General features: G+C 47.1%; 1 protein-coding gene across 2 annotated transcripts in view; it reads right to left on the bottom strand.

Moving 5' to 3' along the window:
* Window positions 1–13,339, bottom strand: part of Gata4 (GATA binding protein 4) — a 69,464-nt gene extending 56,125 nt beyond the window's left edge. Inside the window, exon 1 of one of the 2 annotated variants that reach the window (XM_050152127.1) lies at window positions 13,112–13,339. The gene's annotated coding sequence lies outside the window, so the exon portion shown is untranslated. The remainder of the gene's footprint in view (window positions 1–13,111) is intronic. The other variant, XM_050152131.1, reaches the window with a different exon arrangement.
* Between the last annotated feature and the right edge of the window lie 1,545 nt (window positions 13,340–14,884).

Raw genomic sequence — 14,884 nt, 5'->3', positions numbered from 1 at the left:
TATCAATACCGTGGGGGATACAGGAGGGAAGTGTATCACCTCTTTTTAAAATTGCCACCCCCATTCCGGAGTCAACCTCCTTCTGCCTGTGCTTCAACAACCTTTAAAGTATTATATTTCTTTACCTTCTCCACACCTAATTGTATGTGGACACCTCTCTCCTAAGTTTTAGTCTCCTTATGGGGAGGGGGAAGATTCTACCTATCTCCCCTAGCGTCTAACATGTAGTAGCGTTTGTTGTTGTTTTTATGTTAAATTAGGGGCTGGAGAGATGATTTAGTGGTTAAAAGCACGGGCTGCTTTTGCAGAAGACCCAGGTTCCATTGCCAGAACCTACATGGTGGTTCTCAGCAATGTCACTCAAAGTCTTCTTCTGACCTCCAAGGCCACTAGGCAAATACAAACTCTGTGTGTGTGTGTGTGTGTGTGTGTGTGTGTGTGTGTGGTGGGGGGAGGGGGTTTAGGCTCTGTGATCCCAGCATTTAAAAGGATCAGAAGTTCAAGATCATCCCCAGCTACATAATGAATTTGAAACCAGCCTTCCTTAGGTACATGCAACCTGGAATTAATTAATTCAGAAAATTGGAGGTTTCAACCTACCTCTATGCTGTGCAAATCTTCCTCACGGTCAAGGGTGTACCAGAAACAATTGCATAATGGTCTCTTTCATTGTGTGCTATCTCAGAGAGGCTCTTGTAGGGACACTGCCACATGATGCCTCATCAGCACCATAGCCAGAGTCCCCTGCTAGTGGTAACCATGGCACCGGGTACCTTTGGCCCACTTATCAGTTCTGAGCCAGCCTCTCCAGCCTTACTGTGGAGCTCTGTCCAATCCCAATGATGTAAATAGCACCCAGAGAGGACTGCAGACTTGTTGGGGCCCGTGTGGGCCTACAAGATTTTCCTTAGTCACTGACTTTTTTGGTACCATAGCTAGGACTGTTGCTGGCCAAAACTAGGGGTCTTGGAGTGGTCATCAACTTGCTTTTTCATTTCAGCATCCAAAGAGCAAATATTCTTTACTTTTATGTAACCTCTAGGGGAGGAGGGCAGCTCTGGCTTCTGGGGCATGGGCCTGAAGGCCAGGGAACCTAGTTTAGCTTTCATCCCTTTCAAAGAGCTGGCCCACTAATCTGGCCCAGTCAGTCATGGAGCTTCTGGGAAGGTTTTATAAAGATTCATGAGCATCCTATGCCCACCTTAGACTGAGTTCAAGCCATTCCAAAATCAGACCTGTATTATATTCCTAGATTAGCTTCCAATAGTCCTGTGGATTAATACATATTCCAATGCTCGTGATAAAGAAAATGGGTGCAGGGAAGTCATTAGCACCCAGGCATCTGGATCCGCCTTGTTCCCCTTCTCATTGTTGACCCACAGGTGACACAGTGTCCTGTGTGGCCTGAGACAGGCCCAAGGGATACTAGCACGCACTTGTATTTTCAGCCTCTGTGTAAGTTACTTGAATTTGCTGAGCCAAGTGAGTCTGGGGTTTTGAGCAAACATTTTCCCTGTTCTCTTTCCAGTAGAGTCAGTGGTCATGTGTCTGAACACATAGGCCAGACACTGGGCAAGCGAACAGAGTCACGTGGTGGTGTCTTGATGTGGGGTCTCATGGCTGCTGGGAGCTAAGTCACTTACTAGATGTGTGGCTGCTCTGCTATTGATGTTGAACTTTGGGCTTGAGGTCTACTATTGGTGAACTGGGACTGATAAAAAAATTAATAAATAAAAAGGCAAACCAGTTTTCTGAATAGCGCATGCGAATTCACCAGTGCTCCCCCACAACAAGTGTACTCGTTTTTCAACGCATGCCCCAAATGTGATAATAATGAGTGGACAGATTCCATCTGCTGTCTTCTAGGCTGTTGGTGTTTCATGGCCTTTGGGATTAGGTTCTTGGTTGAGGCTATCAATTCGTGGTTTCACTTCTAGCTCTGATGTCACCCAACCCCTTCATACTTCATTTTTTTGGGGACAGAAGACTTGTAACAAGGCTGTGTCTCCATTAGACTTGACAGACAGCCTTTTCTTTCTTTCTAGTCATTCCCAGGCACACCTTCCTCGGACTCCAGTTGACCCATTATACAAGCTGTTCATCCCAAAGGCTCATGAGAATGAGATTCTGGTGTGTGCATTTGTATACCTTCCATCCCATTGAATTTAAAAGGTAACAGAAATAGAAATAATTGGTAATTAATAATGTAATTCCCCACAGTGCTCTGCATGTAGTAGGTGCTCAATAGTACTTTGAAGAATGAGTTAGTGACTGAATTCATATGGAAACCAAATATTGAGCTTTATATAAGAATCACAAAACACATCTGGGCTGGCAAGATGGCTTAACCGGTAAAAAGACTCGCTGCCAAGTCCGAGGGTCTGAGCTCTGTATCCAGGACCCACGTAGTGAGAAGCAAGAACTGCCCCTTTGAAGGTGACCTCCAACCTCCACACGTACGACATGGCACGTGCTCCCCAAGAGATTAATTTTTACAGCCTGTTTGTGAAATGCATGTAAGTCCCCTGAATATTTTCCTTTTTCTTGCCCCACGTGACCCGGGGCCCAGACACCCTCTAAATGAGCAACTTTGTAGACCACGCAATTTTTAGCCGTTCTGTCCTCACCTGTGTGGGGTCTGAAACTGCTATTTGCTTCACTTTATAACTTGTACTTGTAGAGGCTGGATGATAAATGGGAGACGAATAATTCCTTATTGCTACTTATCTGCTCGATCTATAAACGAGTGTCAGCATTTGCTCAGTAGGGGTTAAAGCTGTGCCTGGTATATTCATTAACTTGCTTAAAATAAGCCATAAAAATGGGCTTGGTAGGCAGTTCTTTTAGCTAATTTTTTAAAATGACATTGGTCATTCTCCCCTTACACTTGGCTGACCTTTGACAGATCACTTTAACCCCTCTGGGCCACACCTGTGAAAAGGGTGGGTCGGGGAAGGGCTCTACCAGCCCTAGGAGCCTAGAACTGTGCTATTGCTATTCTTTAACTCCCTGATTTTGGGATAGGCAAAATAAGGGATCCTGATAACCCCTATTAGAGCAATTACAAAGCAGTTGATAAGGGCCATCTGATCTCAGGCATCATGGAGGGTGGGGAGGCCGTTTGGGGTAGTTAAAGCAAGCATTAGAGTTTAATTCTGTTACTTATTAGTGATGTGACCTTCGGCAGGACAACCCCGAGTCTCAGTTTCCTCAACCAGCACAGTAATACCCACACTGATTACTCCAGAGGGCTGCTGAGAGGGGCAAATATAATACATTCCTGAAAGCACTTGGATCCGCTAAAAACGTCAATACCATTCTCAATGCAGAGATGAGGGGGCTAGTACCGTGGGATTTAGCACTGGAAGCAGAGCAGGGGAAAGGGCTTTTTAGAAGTCCCCTGTTCTCCATGATTACAAATGAAAATGATTTTATTATCACGTAAAGATTGGGTGCCTAGGCAGTTTCCCTGAGGTCTGTGGTTGTTTAATAAGAAACCTGGGCTGGTACTGTAGTAGCAGTCAGGGTCCACACTGACTCACAGACTCGGCAACACCAGCTATAGGAATGAGGTGCTTAGTCTGTTTTCCAAGGGCCAGGGAGATAGAAGCCCTGCCAACCTAGCTCTTCTTGCTTCATGGTATCCCATGTTGCATTGCAGGGTCATACAAATGCTTCTTGCTATGGGTTTGGTTCTTTTTGTAAATATGGGATAGAATTGGCCACTTACAAATTTGGGACTGTCAGCAAAAGCTTCTGGATCTTGCCCCCTCCATGAGACTCCGGAAAGGGGACTCATGATGGCTATAGTCTGGCTGGGTCTTGCTTACCTTAGCAGAGATGGGGAAGGGTTAGAACAGAGATAGGGTCAAAACTACACCACAGAAACCTAAAATTCTGCGATTTGTAGGAACCATCTAGCCACTGGCTGATCCTGAAGTTACAAAAAAAAAAAAAAAAAAAAAAGTTGAAAACTTGGAGAAAGATGCTCCAAGTGTCATTCACAGCCCGTGCAAGTACATGGCACAGCCTAGTCACCACAATACTAGTTAAGGAGCCAGGGATAAGGGTAGTACCTGTGGCTTGTGTTTTCACCCACTATGCATGTTACTTTGACATAGCAAACAGCACGTGATCTTTTAAAGCTTTTTTAGTTTCGCAGGATCCACACTGCAATATTTTTTGGTGGGATTTCCTTTGCTCATTCTTTTTGTTACCTACCCCCCCCCCCTCACACACACACATTTTGCTTGCAGAGGGAGAGGACTGCTGGCCTCTGGAAATTGCTAAGAGATTTCAAAGTCAGAAAAGAAAGGCACCTGGTGGCACCTGGTGCTTAGTTACCCTGAAGCATTTTTGGTCTCTGAAGTTCTGGCTGTAATTCTCTGGTCTTCACCAAGGCCTTCCTTTCTGAACATCCCTGGCCTCTTGGCCCTGGCTCAAAGTTTAACCTCCCCTCAACCCCCAAAGCATCCTCCTCCTCTTCCCAGGCTGGGCTAATCAGCTTGACTTCCCAGCTGGCCCAGCACCTGGCTCGGCATCCCCAAATCTTCCTGCCAGCAAAGGGAGTATGAGTCCAAGGAAAAGTGACCAGAACAGAGGGATGTCGGTTTCAGAAACTCAAGGCTGTAGCAGAGATTCGCGACTGTCTAGAGGCCTGGGCCTCCCTAGAGGGGGAGGGAGGCCTCTGAAGCAATCATCCCTTCTGGCAGGAACCTCAGCAGGCAGGAAGTCTCTGGGACTATTTTATAATCTGACCACGTTGAGTTGGGGGCCCATATAGCCTTTGTCCTGAAAACAGCCCCAAGGATCTTTTTAAAATTATTCCCCCTAAGGTAGAGTTTCTCTGTGTAGCCTTGGCTCTCCAGGGACTTACTCTGTAGACCTGGCTGGCCTCGAACTCACAGAAATCCTCCTGCCTCTCTGCCTCTGGGATAAAGACATGCTCCACCACCACTTGGCTAAGTCATAAAGATCTAAGGAAGCCTGACCCATTTCTTCTAAAACAGTTTTTTTTTCTTTCAAATTTGAAATAAGCACAGGTCTATTATTCTCATTTGAAAATACAAAAAGCATAACAACAGAAAGCCCCACTTTTAACCCCTCCTGTAGAAAGAACCATTAAGAACATTCTAATTCATTCAGTCTTCTCAAGGGAGTTTTACATTCTAAAGAGTGGTTCCCAATCCATTTTAATTTAAAAGTAGGGCTCAGTGGTTAAGCACATAGTTGGCATGAAGGAGGCCCAGGGTTGGAATATCATGGCTAGCAAACAATCAGAAAAATATAAAAATAAGCTCCCATGAGACTTTGCTATGTAATGAAACATTTAAAAAAATATAGCGATAACCACATTATGGATTTAGTCACTTATGAAATAAATTCTGTTTACAGCGCAGGTTGCTATCAATTTTTGTTTTGCTAACTACACTTCTGAGGTGTGACTGCCAAGTCCTAAGATTTAGTTATTAATGCATTTTTCTCATAGGACTCTCAGCAGTCCTTAGGGTGCATGTCTTCTGGTGGAAAAACGTGAGGCACAGAATCACAGGGATTTGCTTGGAGACTGACCGGTAGCCTTCCAAAAGCCCACAGCCACAGTTGCCACAGCGCTTCCCATGGCACTCAGCTCCCGATAAGATAGCTAAAGATATAGTCGTTGATTTAGGAAAATGTCCACTTCTTATTAAGCATATTTGATATCTAAAGAGTTTGTAAGTCGTAAGTTTAGAGAAAAAAAGACAAAATAGAGAGAGAAAGAAAGACATGGAAGCTATTGATGTCCAGCTGACTGCTTTTACTGTATCGACTAGGGACCTGGAGGCTTGTCTGCAGGCTCCGGTTTGGGGAGGGACTTTAAAATACAGAGAACTGAAGCACAGACATTTTAGATAATTTGCCTAAGATTACCAGCCAGGAAAGTGATGGGAAAACTTCCAGAATTTTCCTTGTGTCCATGAATTGCTTTCTGTGACCTCAGACAACTTATGGAGATCAATTTTATCTTGGCAAAAGGTGGCAGGCTCAGCTACCGAGAGCATCCATGCAGTTTATTTCTAGGATATGCTACAGAAAGAACTTCTCGAAGGTCACTCAGCTTGTCACTCTGAGTTGTGTATTGGGTTTAGAATCCAGGTGCTGGACGTTGTTTGACCACTGCCCAGTGTTTTATCTAACCTGGCAGCATACATCTCCTGTGGGTACTGAAGAAAAGCAGCTTGGCCAAGGTCCATCACGTTTTCAAGTTTCAAGGGGGCAGTGCCAACATCCCAGGAATTTCCATTTCCAGAACAGAAGGAGAGCAATGGCGCTTGGGCAGGAGAATTAGTAACCTCTGGCTCTTGGAGTACAAGTTGCCAAGATGCAGAGTCACAGGAGCAGAAAGGGGTTGGCACTCTGAACTTAGGCAAGAACAAGCCTAGATCTTGCTGAGGACCTTGGACTGCTGTGATTCTTTCAAAGGGGACTCCCAGAAGGCGGCTCTTAGCTCCCTGCACTGGTGGAGGGCAGAGGCAGGGGTCTGATCAGCAGCGGTTTGGGGAGGGGATTCCTGCATTGAATGGAAGGCTGGACCAGATAACCTCTGGAACCTTCTCCACTCCCCACGTCTCTGATTTGTATGCCTTGGGGGAGAGGAACAGTCATGGGATTGCAATAGTTGATTTAGGGTCCCGCCCCAGTCGTCAGCATAACCCTCATCTTAGGCAAATAACTTAGCCTGTCAGTACAAGGCACAATGTCTGGCACGGGGTAAAGCTTCACAAATGTTTGCTGAATGAGTGAACGAGAGAATGGGTGGATGGACTTATGACTCTGCGGCCTCTCTCAAGGAACACTGCTGAAAAATGGAATTTTAAGGTGTCTTTCGGATGTTTAGTTAAGTAAGAATGTAAAAGCATACAGATCTCTTTAAAAGAAAAGCTGTCTCTCCAACTCAAAGAGGTATGACAACGGGCGGAAACGTCATTTATCCAGAATCAGGACACACCATCTCATTGGTGAGTTTTAGTTTCATTCATTTCCCCATCCCCAATGGCATGCAGTAGGACCCAGAAGCACAGTTTTCTCCATCCTCCCCCCACTCCGGATAAATGCTAAATACTGAGGGCTAATGGATTGTTCTTGCTGCTGACCAGATTAGATAGCAGCCCTTCCGTTATCACAGTTGAAGTAAACCCCAGCTGTGGTGGTGGTGGTGGTCGAAAGCTGGGGAACCAGGAAGGCACAAAAACCAGAGACTTTGCTAAGAAAGTGACGAACACCAAGGCCCTTTCACTTCCCCCAAATCTCAAGTCTTCCCCACTCCCTGAGTAGTTCCTGGTCAGGTGGGTCGCTGCTGTCAGTGAGGTTTCAGGAGGAAGATAGAAACTCTTAGATTCTAGATTCTGTTCTCAACATTAAGGGTCCAGAAATGCTTTGAGACGCCCCTCCCCCATAACCCTTTCTGTTTTTGTCCAAGCCGGGGTCTAAGACTGCCAGCATTGAGCCCAACTTTCTTCGTTTTTGCTGTTTCAAATCATGAGACAGGGCACAGTGTTCATACTCACACTTGGCTTTCCCCACCGCCCAAGTTTCCTATGTCAAATATCTCTCCGTTATTGATTTTTCCTTTCCTTTTTGGTTTTGGTGTTTTGGAGAAGGGATGGTCCTTAATCTGTAACCCAGGCTGGCCTCAAAACCATGGTGATGCTGCTGTTCCAGTCTCCCTGGTGCTGGGATTATGAGGAGAGGCACCACGTTTGGCTAATAATCTTGTTTTTTTAAAGTTTGTTATAGATTTGTTTTAAGAGTTAATGATTTTTTTTGTTTTCTTCTTAAGAGAAAAAAATTCCTTTTTTGGGCGGTGGTAGTGCACTCCTTTAATCCCAGCACTTGGGAGGCAGAGGCAGGAGGATTTCTGCAAGTTTGAGGCTAGCCTGGTCTATAGAGTGAGTTCCAGGACAGCCAAAGCTACATAGTGAGACCCTGTGTCAAAAACAAAAAAACAGACAGACAGATAGACAGACACACACACACACAGATTTCCTTTTTTTCGATTTAGAGGCTAATTTCTCTGCCTCGAGTCAGTTTCTGAGAGGACAATTCGTCTATTATCAAGACTCTTCTATAAAAAATGTTCCTCATGTATGTGTGGTCTAACAACAGATCCTACATAAAGCAAACAATAGGCACTCAAAAATCATTATTTATCTACAAAGAACTGCTAATTGTTCTATCATTATTCTGATAGAACCGCCGAGATTTAACAGAAAGCAAATATAATCTTAGCTGGTGACCAAGGAGTTACACTTGCAGCCTGTCCTTTTCCTGCTAAATCTCTGGAGCCATAATACATACTGTGACAGGATAGAGCGTCTGGCCTCGGTTTATATTACAGCCCACTTTGAAAAAAAACTTACTGTGGAGTCTTCGGAAAAACATTATTTTTTATAGCTATTTAGAGGTAGTGGCTTCAGAAATTCCTCAAGGGCAAACGAATTAGCTGCTATGGAGTTTGGTGTTCAAAAATTGAAAAAGAAATAACAATTCACCATTGGAAGACCTTTGATTCACCCAATGCAAGGGGAGTAACTCATGAAAATGAACAAGACAAATGTATTCTAAAGAGCAAGGATGGTGTCCCATTGGAAGTGGAAAGGCCCAGTAAGTCCCTGAGGGAAATTTAATGGCAGCCAGTGTGTTTGGAGGTAATTGGCAGGGAGTAAAAAGGAGCAAAATTAGAAAAAAGAGGGGCAAGTGAGGGAAGAGAATTTTCATTAATAAGAAACCGGAAAATTATAGAACAAAGTTAGAAGAGGAGAGTGAGAATTGGGGGTAGGGAAGAACGGGGTGGGGGAGAGGTAAGAAAGTAAGAGAGAGGGGGAGGGGGGGAAGGTAGGAATGGAAATGAGAAAACCAGGTCAAGCGATCAACAGCAGGAATAAAGACACCCCTAAGAATGACAATTGCGACGCGGAGCTAGAGGCACCTTTCCCGGTGCAATGAAACCACAGCGTCGGGTCAAGGGAGGAGTGCCAGCGCCCACCCAGCCCAAGTACAGCCTTGTGCGCGGTGGTGCAGCTAGCTGCTTAGGGGTTTCAGGGGTAGGGGGATTGCGCTACCACTCCAGCATTCAGCCTGGCTCTGCCAGGCATTTCTCTAAGGTGGAGTTTTTGTAAGATACGGGACGCGAGTGGAAGGAGGAGTGACTGGAGATGGTCCTTTTTTTCCTTGAGCTGGTGCTAGAGAGGGATGCGGCGGCTTTCCCAAATGGACCAGACTCCCCGAAGTTGAAGAAATTTACACTTTCAATGATTGCTCTGGATTTGTCAAAGCCAGGAACCAAGAACTGAGTTGAAGCCCACTTTCTCTGGCCACTCACCCACCACCCGCCTCGGACACTCCGAACCCTCGTATTAAGGTCTTAATTGTCACTTCCTCAATATTGCTCCACATTTGGCTGCGAAAAGACGGGAATGAAAATGCGCACAGCGTCTTGGAGCCAGGGGTGGCTAAGACCCTCCATTGTATGTTTTCCATAGGGGTACTGAGAATAGTCAAATTAGGCGCACATATAACTTTGAGGGGAGAGCTTGGCAATCGCTCTACCATTGACCTACATCAGCTCTAAATGTACAGTTCTCTCCTTTCCTTTCCGTGGGAGCAGGCTCCCACCGAGCCATTTTGAGTGGGTCCTCATGGAATGGGTCCTAGGCTTCCTAGGAGTTTCTCCATTTAGATGGCGATGGCTATGCCTGCAGGTGAGGTCTTAAATACCGCAAGCGACTCCGGAGAGGCACCGTAAGCAGCAGGCACACTGCCCGCTCTCCTTGTGGTCCCAAGTCATCTGGCCCTTTGGATTTGTTCCGCTAAGGAGTCTCAGGCGACGACGGCCCAGGCCTGTCACAAGAGTGACCTTGGTTGGAACCTATGGGTAGCTCGACCTCCCTAGCCCACCAACTCTGTACGTGAGGAAGCGGACCCGCTAGTATTCTCTAGCCTTGGCACATTCGAGTGCCACTTTCCCCACCCAAGTGACTTGGGCTGCCACGGGCCAGAAACGCAATCCAAGCATTCCGGCCTCGGATTTTACCACGGAGAGCTAAGTGGTGAGCCAGACGCGGGAACGTTAACCCGTTTGCGGGGATTCTCCAAACCTAGCGGAAGAGCCTGCTCTGAGCCACTTCGGGCCACCTGGCCACCTGGCCACCTGGCCACCTGGCTTGCCTTGACAGCTCAGGCCCACAGTGGGTAGGTCAAACGAACCCCAGGAGCCCGGGGGCAAGTAGAGCAATTTACAGGCTCCAGGGCCACGCTCCCTGCGGGCTTCCTGATCTCCTCGAGGGGAGACTTTCTCTGAAGTCCCTTAGTGACTAGACAAAGCCTCTCTTGAGGCTGACTTTGGGCATATCCTATCTTTCTCCTACTTCTACCGTGAGTGAAAAAAAAACAAAAAACAAAAAACAACGCAAACAAGGATACAAGAGGTGTTTGTAAGCCGCCTAGCGCCGCGTAACAAGGATAGATTTGACATTAATGATACTAACTTCTCTCACTTGGGGACATTTATGTGTGCTGAGCAATGAGGTCCCCTCACTTTGCACCCTTCCCTTTAAAAGGGTGTCACTTTCTGATCCTCTCGAAGCCTTACTGGTGGCGGGGTTTGCACAAGGGCTCCCTGTGACACAGCGGGACCCGCTTGTACACGCTGGGTGGTGCGGGCCTTTCCACCCGCAAACTGACACTCGACAAGGCCGCCTCTCCCAGCGGCGGCCCGTACTCCCTCTTCGGGTGCAACGGATCCGGAGCTTAACGCCCCCGGCTCTTTTTCTTTTAGCGGGCTGCCTGGATCTTGGTTCTTCCTGGCGTCCAACTCTGAGCTTTCCTACCCTCCGCCCAAGCCTGACGCCGCTGGGTTTGTTGACCTTAGATCTGCTCTGGGCCTTTATCACCGGGGATCCGGGCGTCATGCGGCGCCCCCGCCTACTACCCCCCCCCCATCTCCTTTCAAGCCTTTCTAGAAATCTCCCTCAGTTTCCTTCCCAGAACCTACAGAAAAGCTATCCAAATTTCCGAGACTGCTGAGAACCCTCCGGGCCTAAAGACATCACGGGTTTGCCCCCACAGCGCACTTTCGAGCCAGATAAAGCAGGTGAAAGTGCCCCCTCCCCCATTATTGGGATAATTGCCTCGAATCTCCACTTAGCGTTGTGTTTAGACAATTGGAGATTTATGGCTGTAGCCCCGAACCCCTTTCTCAGTGCAGTTCTCAGCTCCGAACCTCCCCAGACTTCACGGGTGCTAAACAGGACTTCCCTTCCGGTGCAAACCGAACTAGGCAGAAAGCCGTTGGAAATGGGTATTTATTTGATTGGCCCCGAGAGACACAACAGGGACCAAGAACAGCTCGTGAATAATTCTTCCGTGGCAATCACAGAAAGTCGTCTTTAAGATCCTCTTAAATTTGATCCAAAATAACAAAAATCATGTTCAGAACACGTCCCTAGAAGAACGAAACTGGTGACAATAAACCCGTAAAATACAGCTTATAAATGGGAACGTTCAGATACTGTTTACCCTATACTGATTTATTAAAATAAAGATAGCAGAAATGAACCACTGAAGACGTCTAAGCAGCAATACCAATAATGTGGACAACGAAGCCGAGTGACCAGAATTCATAGAATTTTTGAAGCCCTGTACAGTAACTTTTCCCTTGAGTCCATTATAGATACTATTTTTTAAAAAACAAAACAAAACAAAAACATTTCTCTAGCTAATCTGAGAATTTCCTTTAGTTTTGGAGAGTTTGTGGGGAATAAGAATAAGAGGAAATGAGGTGTTGGGGATGCAGGCTAGGAGAAGGTGTTAAGTTTCCAGGCAGCTTTTGAGTTTACTGCTGGCGTGGGCACTAGCTGCTGGGGAGGGGCTGGACTGACTGCCGAGGAATAAGATCCCACCCTCTGCTTTGCCCAGGCACTGCGTCTTGTAGCAGTGCAGGGGAACCTAGACACTTTCTACGAAATCCTACCCAACGTCAGAAGAACACCAAAGGCAGCAGTATCAAAAATGCGCAAATGTCTGTTGTCAACCTTTGAGCGAGGGGAGGAGGTCTGGAAGCCTTAAGTTGCCTGTCTGGGCTGTTTGCAGCTCTTCCAAGGCCCTCCGATTTCATTTTTCTAAGCCGGGTCCTGACAGTACTACCTCCTTTTCTTGACTCCTTTTCTTTTAAATTGAGCCCTCTCCTCAGCTTTTCTGCTACAAATAGCGCTCAAGACCCACCACCTCGGTCTTGAGAAGCAGGAGACGGAAGTTTTGCCTCAGCTGCAAAAGTACACACAGTCCAAGGCTCTCCCCCGCTCCGCGCAGAGTGAACAGGAAGAGAAAACATGCTTGCTTCCATACACCTGCAGGACCCACTTTTATCCCAATAAAGTCCGACCCCAGAATCAGTAAAATTCAAACCCACTCGGCGGTTGACTGACCCTTGGCTTACTTGAGCAAAGAAAAGGGGGTGCAAATCCAGAAAGACCCATTTGCCGACTAACCCAATACAATTAGTGCGGAACTCTGGCATGGTTGGGAAGGGCTTGCCTGAGTTCGCCACGGTGGGTCCTTAAGATGACGCGGGTAGCCATAGGGGGACCCCGGGAAAAGCAGTAAGATCTGGTACTGGAGGGAGCAAAGGCCCAGTGACACCTGCTTGGGTCAGCCTGCCTGCCTTCACTCTCTCCGTTTCTCCTAGGGGAGCCCACCATCATGTCAGTTTCTGGCAGTGAACCAGGAAAGAGAGAAGCTAAAATGCCAGCCAACAAAAAAAAAAAAAAACAGCGACAGAAAAGAGAGAGAGAGAGAGAGAGAGAGAGAGAGAGAGAGAGAGAGAGAGAGAGAGAGAGAGAGAGAGAAGCAGGAAGCTGCCTCAGCAGGTTGTCCTTGAAACAATTCTTTCGTTCCCCTCTAGGCGAAAGCTGAAGAACTCCCACCCCACCAAGCCTGGGTGGGTGCCCAGGACTGGAACGAAGCCTTTCCTTCCCTCCTTTTCTAGGTTCCTCTTCACCACGCACAGTCCTTCCATCCCTCAACTGCTCCTCCCGGCCTTCCCTGGCAGGAGGGCCAATCGGTGGTGACTCACCCAGGAGTAGAAAGCTCTTCCAGGCTTATTGGAGGCCAGTTTTCAGGGACAGATCAGCCTCGGGGGCCCAGAGATTCCAGCCTGTTTCAGCCGGGTGGGAGGGAGACGTTGTGAGCTACATCTCCCGGCTCCCTCTGCTCCCAGCTTTCCTCTCAGAATTAGATAACAGCAAAAATAGATAAGAGAAGTGATTCATTAATTCAGTGAGTCCCGTGGCTGGCTTTTTCTTGTTGGTACGTGTGGAAGTGGAAGGAAGCTTGGCGGGCATAGAGCTCTGACCGGACTTTTTTTTTTTTTTTTTTTTTTTTTTTTTTAATAACAAGTCTACATTCAAGAGGCTCTGCTCAGGCTGCCCAAGGTCACTCTGAAGGACTCTACACAGATGGAACACACCCCGGGTATCACCATGCACAGTGAGAATGCTCCTCCTTCAACCTGCTTTTGCACCCCAGGCTTGCCCTTAGAAAATGGTCCTTCTCCAAACACCTAGTATGGCAGTGAAAAGCAGTGGATGTTTTAGACACTGTTGGTTAGCACCAGGGCCAGTGGATCCTCTCGAGTGTAGCTTCTGATGCTGATTGAGGTAACCAGACTCAGAGAGCGGGCCACGTGACACAGCAAGGGAAGGATAGAACCCACATCAGATTCCCCATCAGTTGAGCCCCTAATCGGTGATAACTTGTGGATTCTCAGCATAGGAATAGCATCAGAATTGTTCCTTCCACATGCAGCAGGACTCTTCTGCCAGGTGACAGCTCCCCTCGAATACTCCTAGGCATGGGGTCCTCACTGGCCCCCAAATGACCCAGGAATGAGGGCTAGGCACCAAGAAAGGTTCACAGAGTCAGCCGTGGGAACCAGGCAAACAGATCTCTCTGGTTTTACTCAGGGTAGATGGCCCCTGTGGAGTTGGTGTCTCCCGGAGGAACGTATTAATAATAACAAGAAGAATAAACACAATGCCTGCATACTTTAATGCATTTCCCAGTTCTTAGCTTCCCGAGTTCCTTGAAACAGTTCCTGTACAGTGGCGAGAACCCAGACAAGTTATTACTGATCTGCAAAGAACCTGGAACAGAAGAGACCAGCCCGGGGTGGGGGGGGGGAGGGCGCTACCAGGAGAAAATAAAATATGAGCTGGAGAGAAAGGAGGGAAAGGGGAAGATGCGGAAGAACCAGGACTGCCTTTCCCTTCCAAGAAGTTTGTTATGAATATTTTCAGAGTGATGAATAAGGTGTCCACTATGGCCCTCTTTCTCTATGCTCTGCCCTCACCAGATGACTTGCAGAAACTATTCCGCAGGAAGATGATCATGTAAAACTCCCCGAAGCGTCAGGTCATTAAAATTCCTGAAGCGTGAGCTGAACATGACGAGGCACAGGCCTTCCCTGTCCAGTGGGCCAACTGTCACCAGCGGGGTGCTTTGGTAACATGGGTTCTAGTGTTGTCGTTGTAAAATAAACAAAACACAAAAGTTACTGCTTCAACCACTTCACACTGTAGGGTTCAGTGCCATTAAGGACGCTTATGTACAACAATATTCCTCGGCAGTCTCTCTCTCTCTCTCTCTCTCTCTCTCTCTCTCTCTCTCTCTCTCTCTCTCTCTCTCTGCCATTACTGGGGTTGAACACAAGCCCTGAATGTGCTAGCCAAGACTCTACCACTGAACTCCACCCCAGCCCCACTTTTACCATATATATATAATATATATTAATATTTAGTTATGTGTTCAGATGTGTATCTGTGTGTGAAGCTGGAGTTACAGGGAGTTG

The sequence above is a fragment of the Alexandromys fortis genome, unplaced genomic scaffold (assembly GCF_014885135.2).
Source record: "Alexandromys fortis isolate MF-2015 unplaced genomic scaffold, M_Fortis_MF-2015_v1.1 scaffold_75, whole genome shotgun sequence".
Taxonomy (NCBI): Eukaryota; Metazoa; Chordata; class Mammalia; order Rodentia; family Cricetidae; genus Alexandromys; species Alexandromys fortis.
Note: the sequence above shows the minus strand (reverse complement) of the source record. Positions and strands in the feature narration are given on the sequence as shown.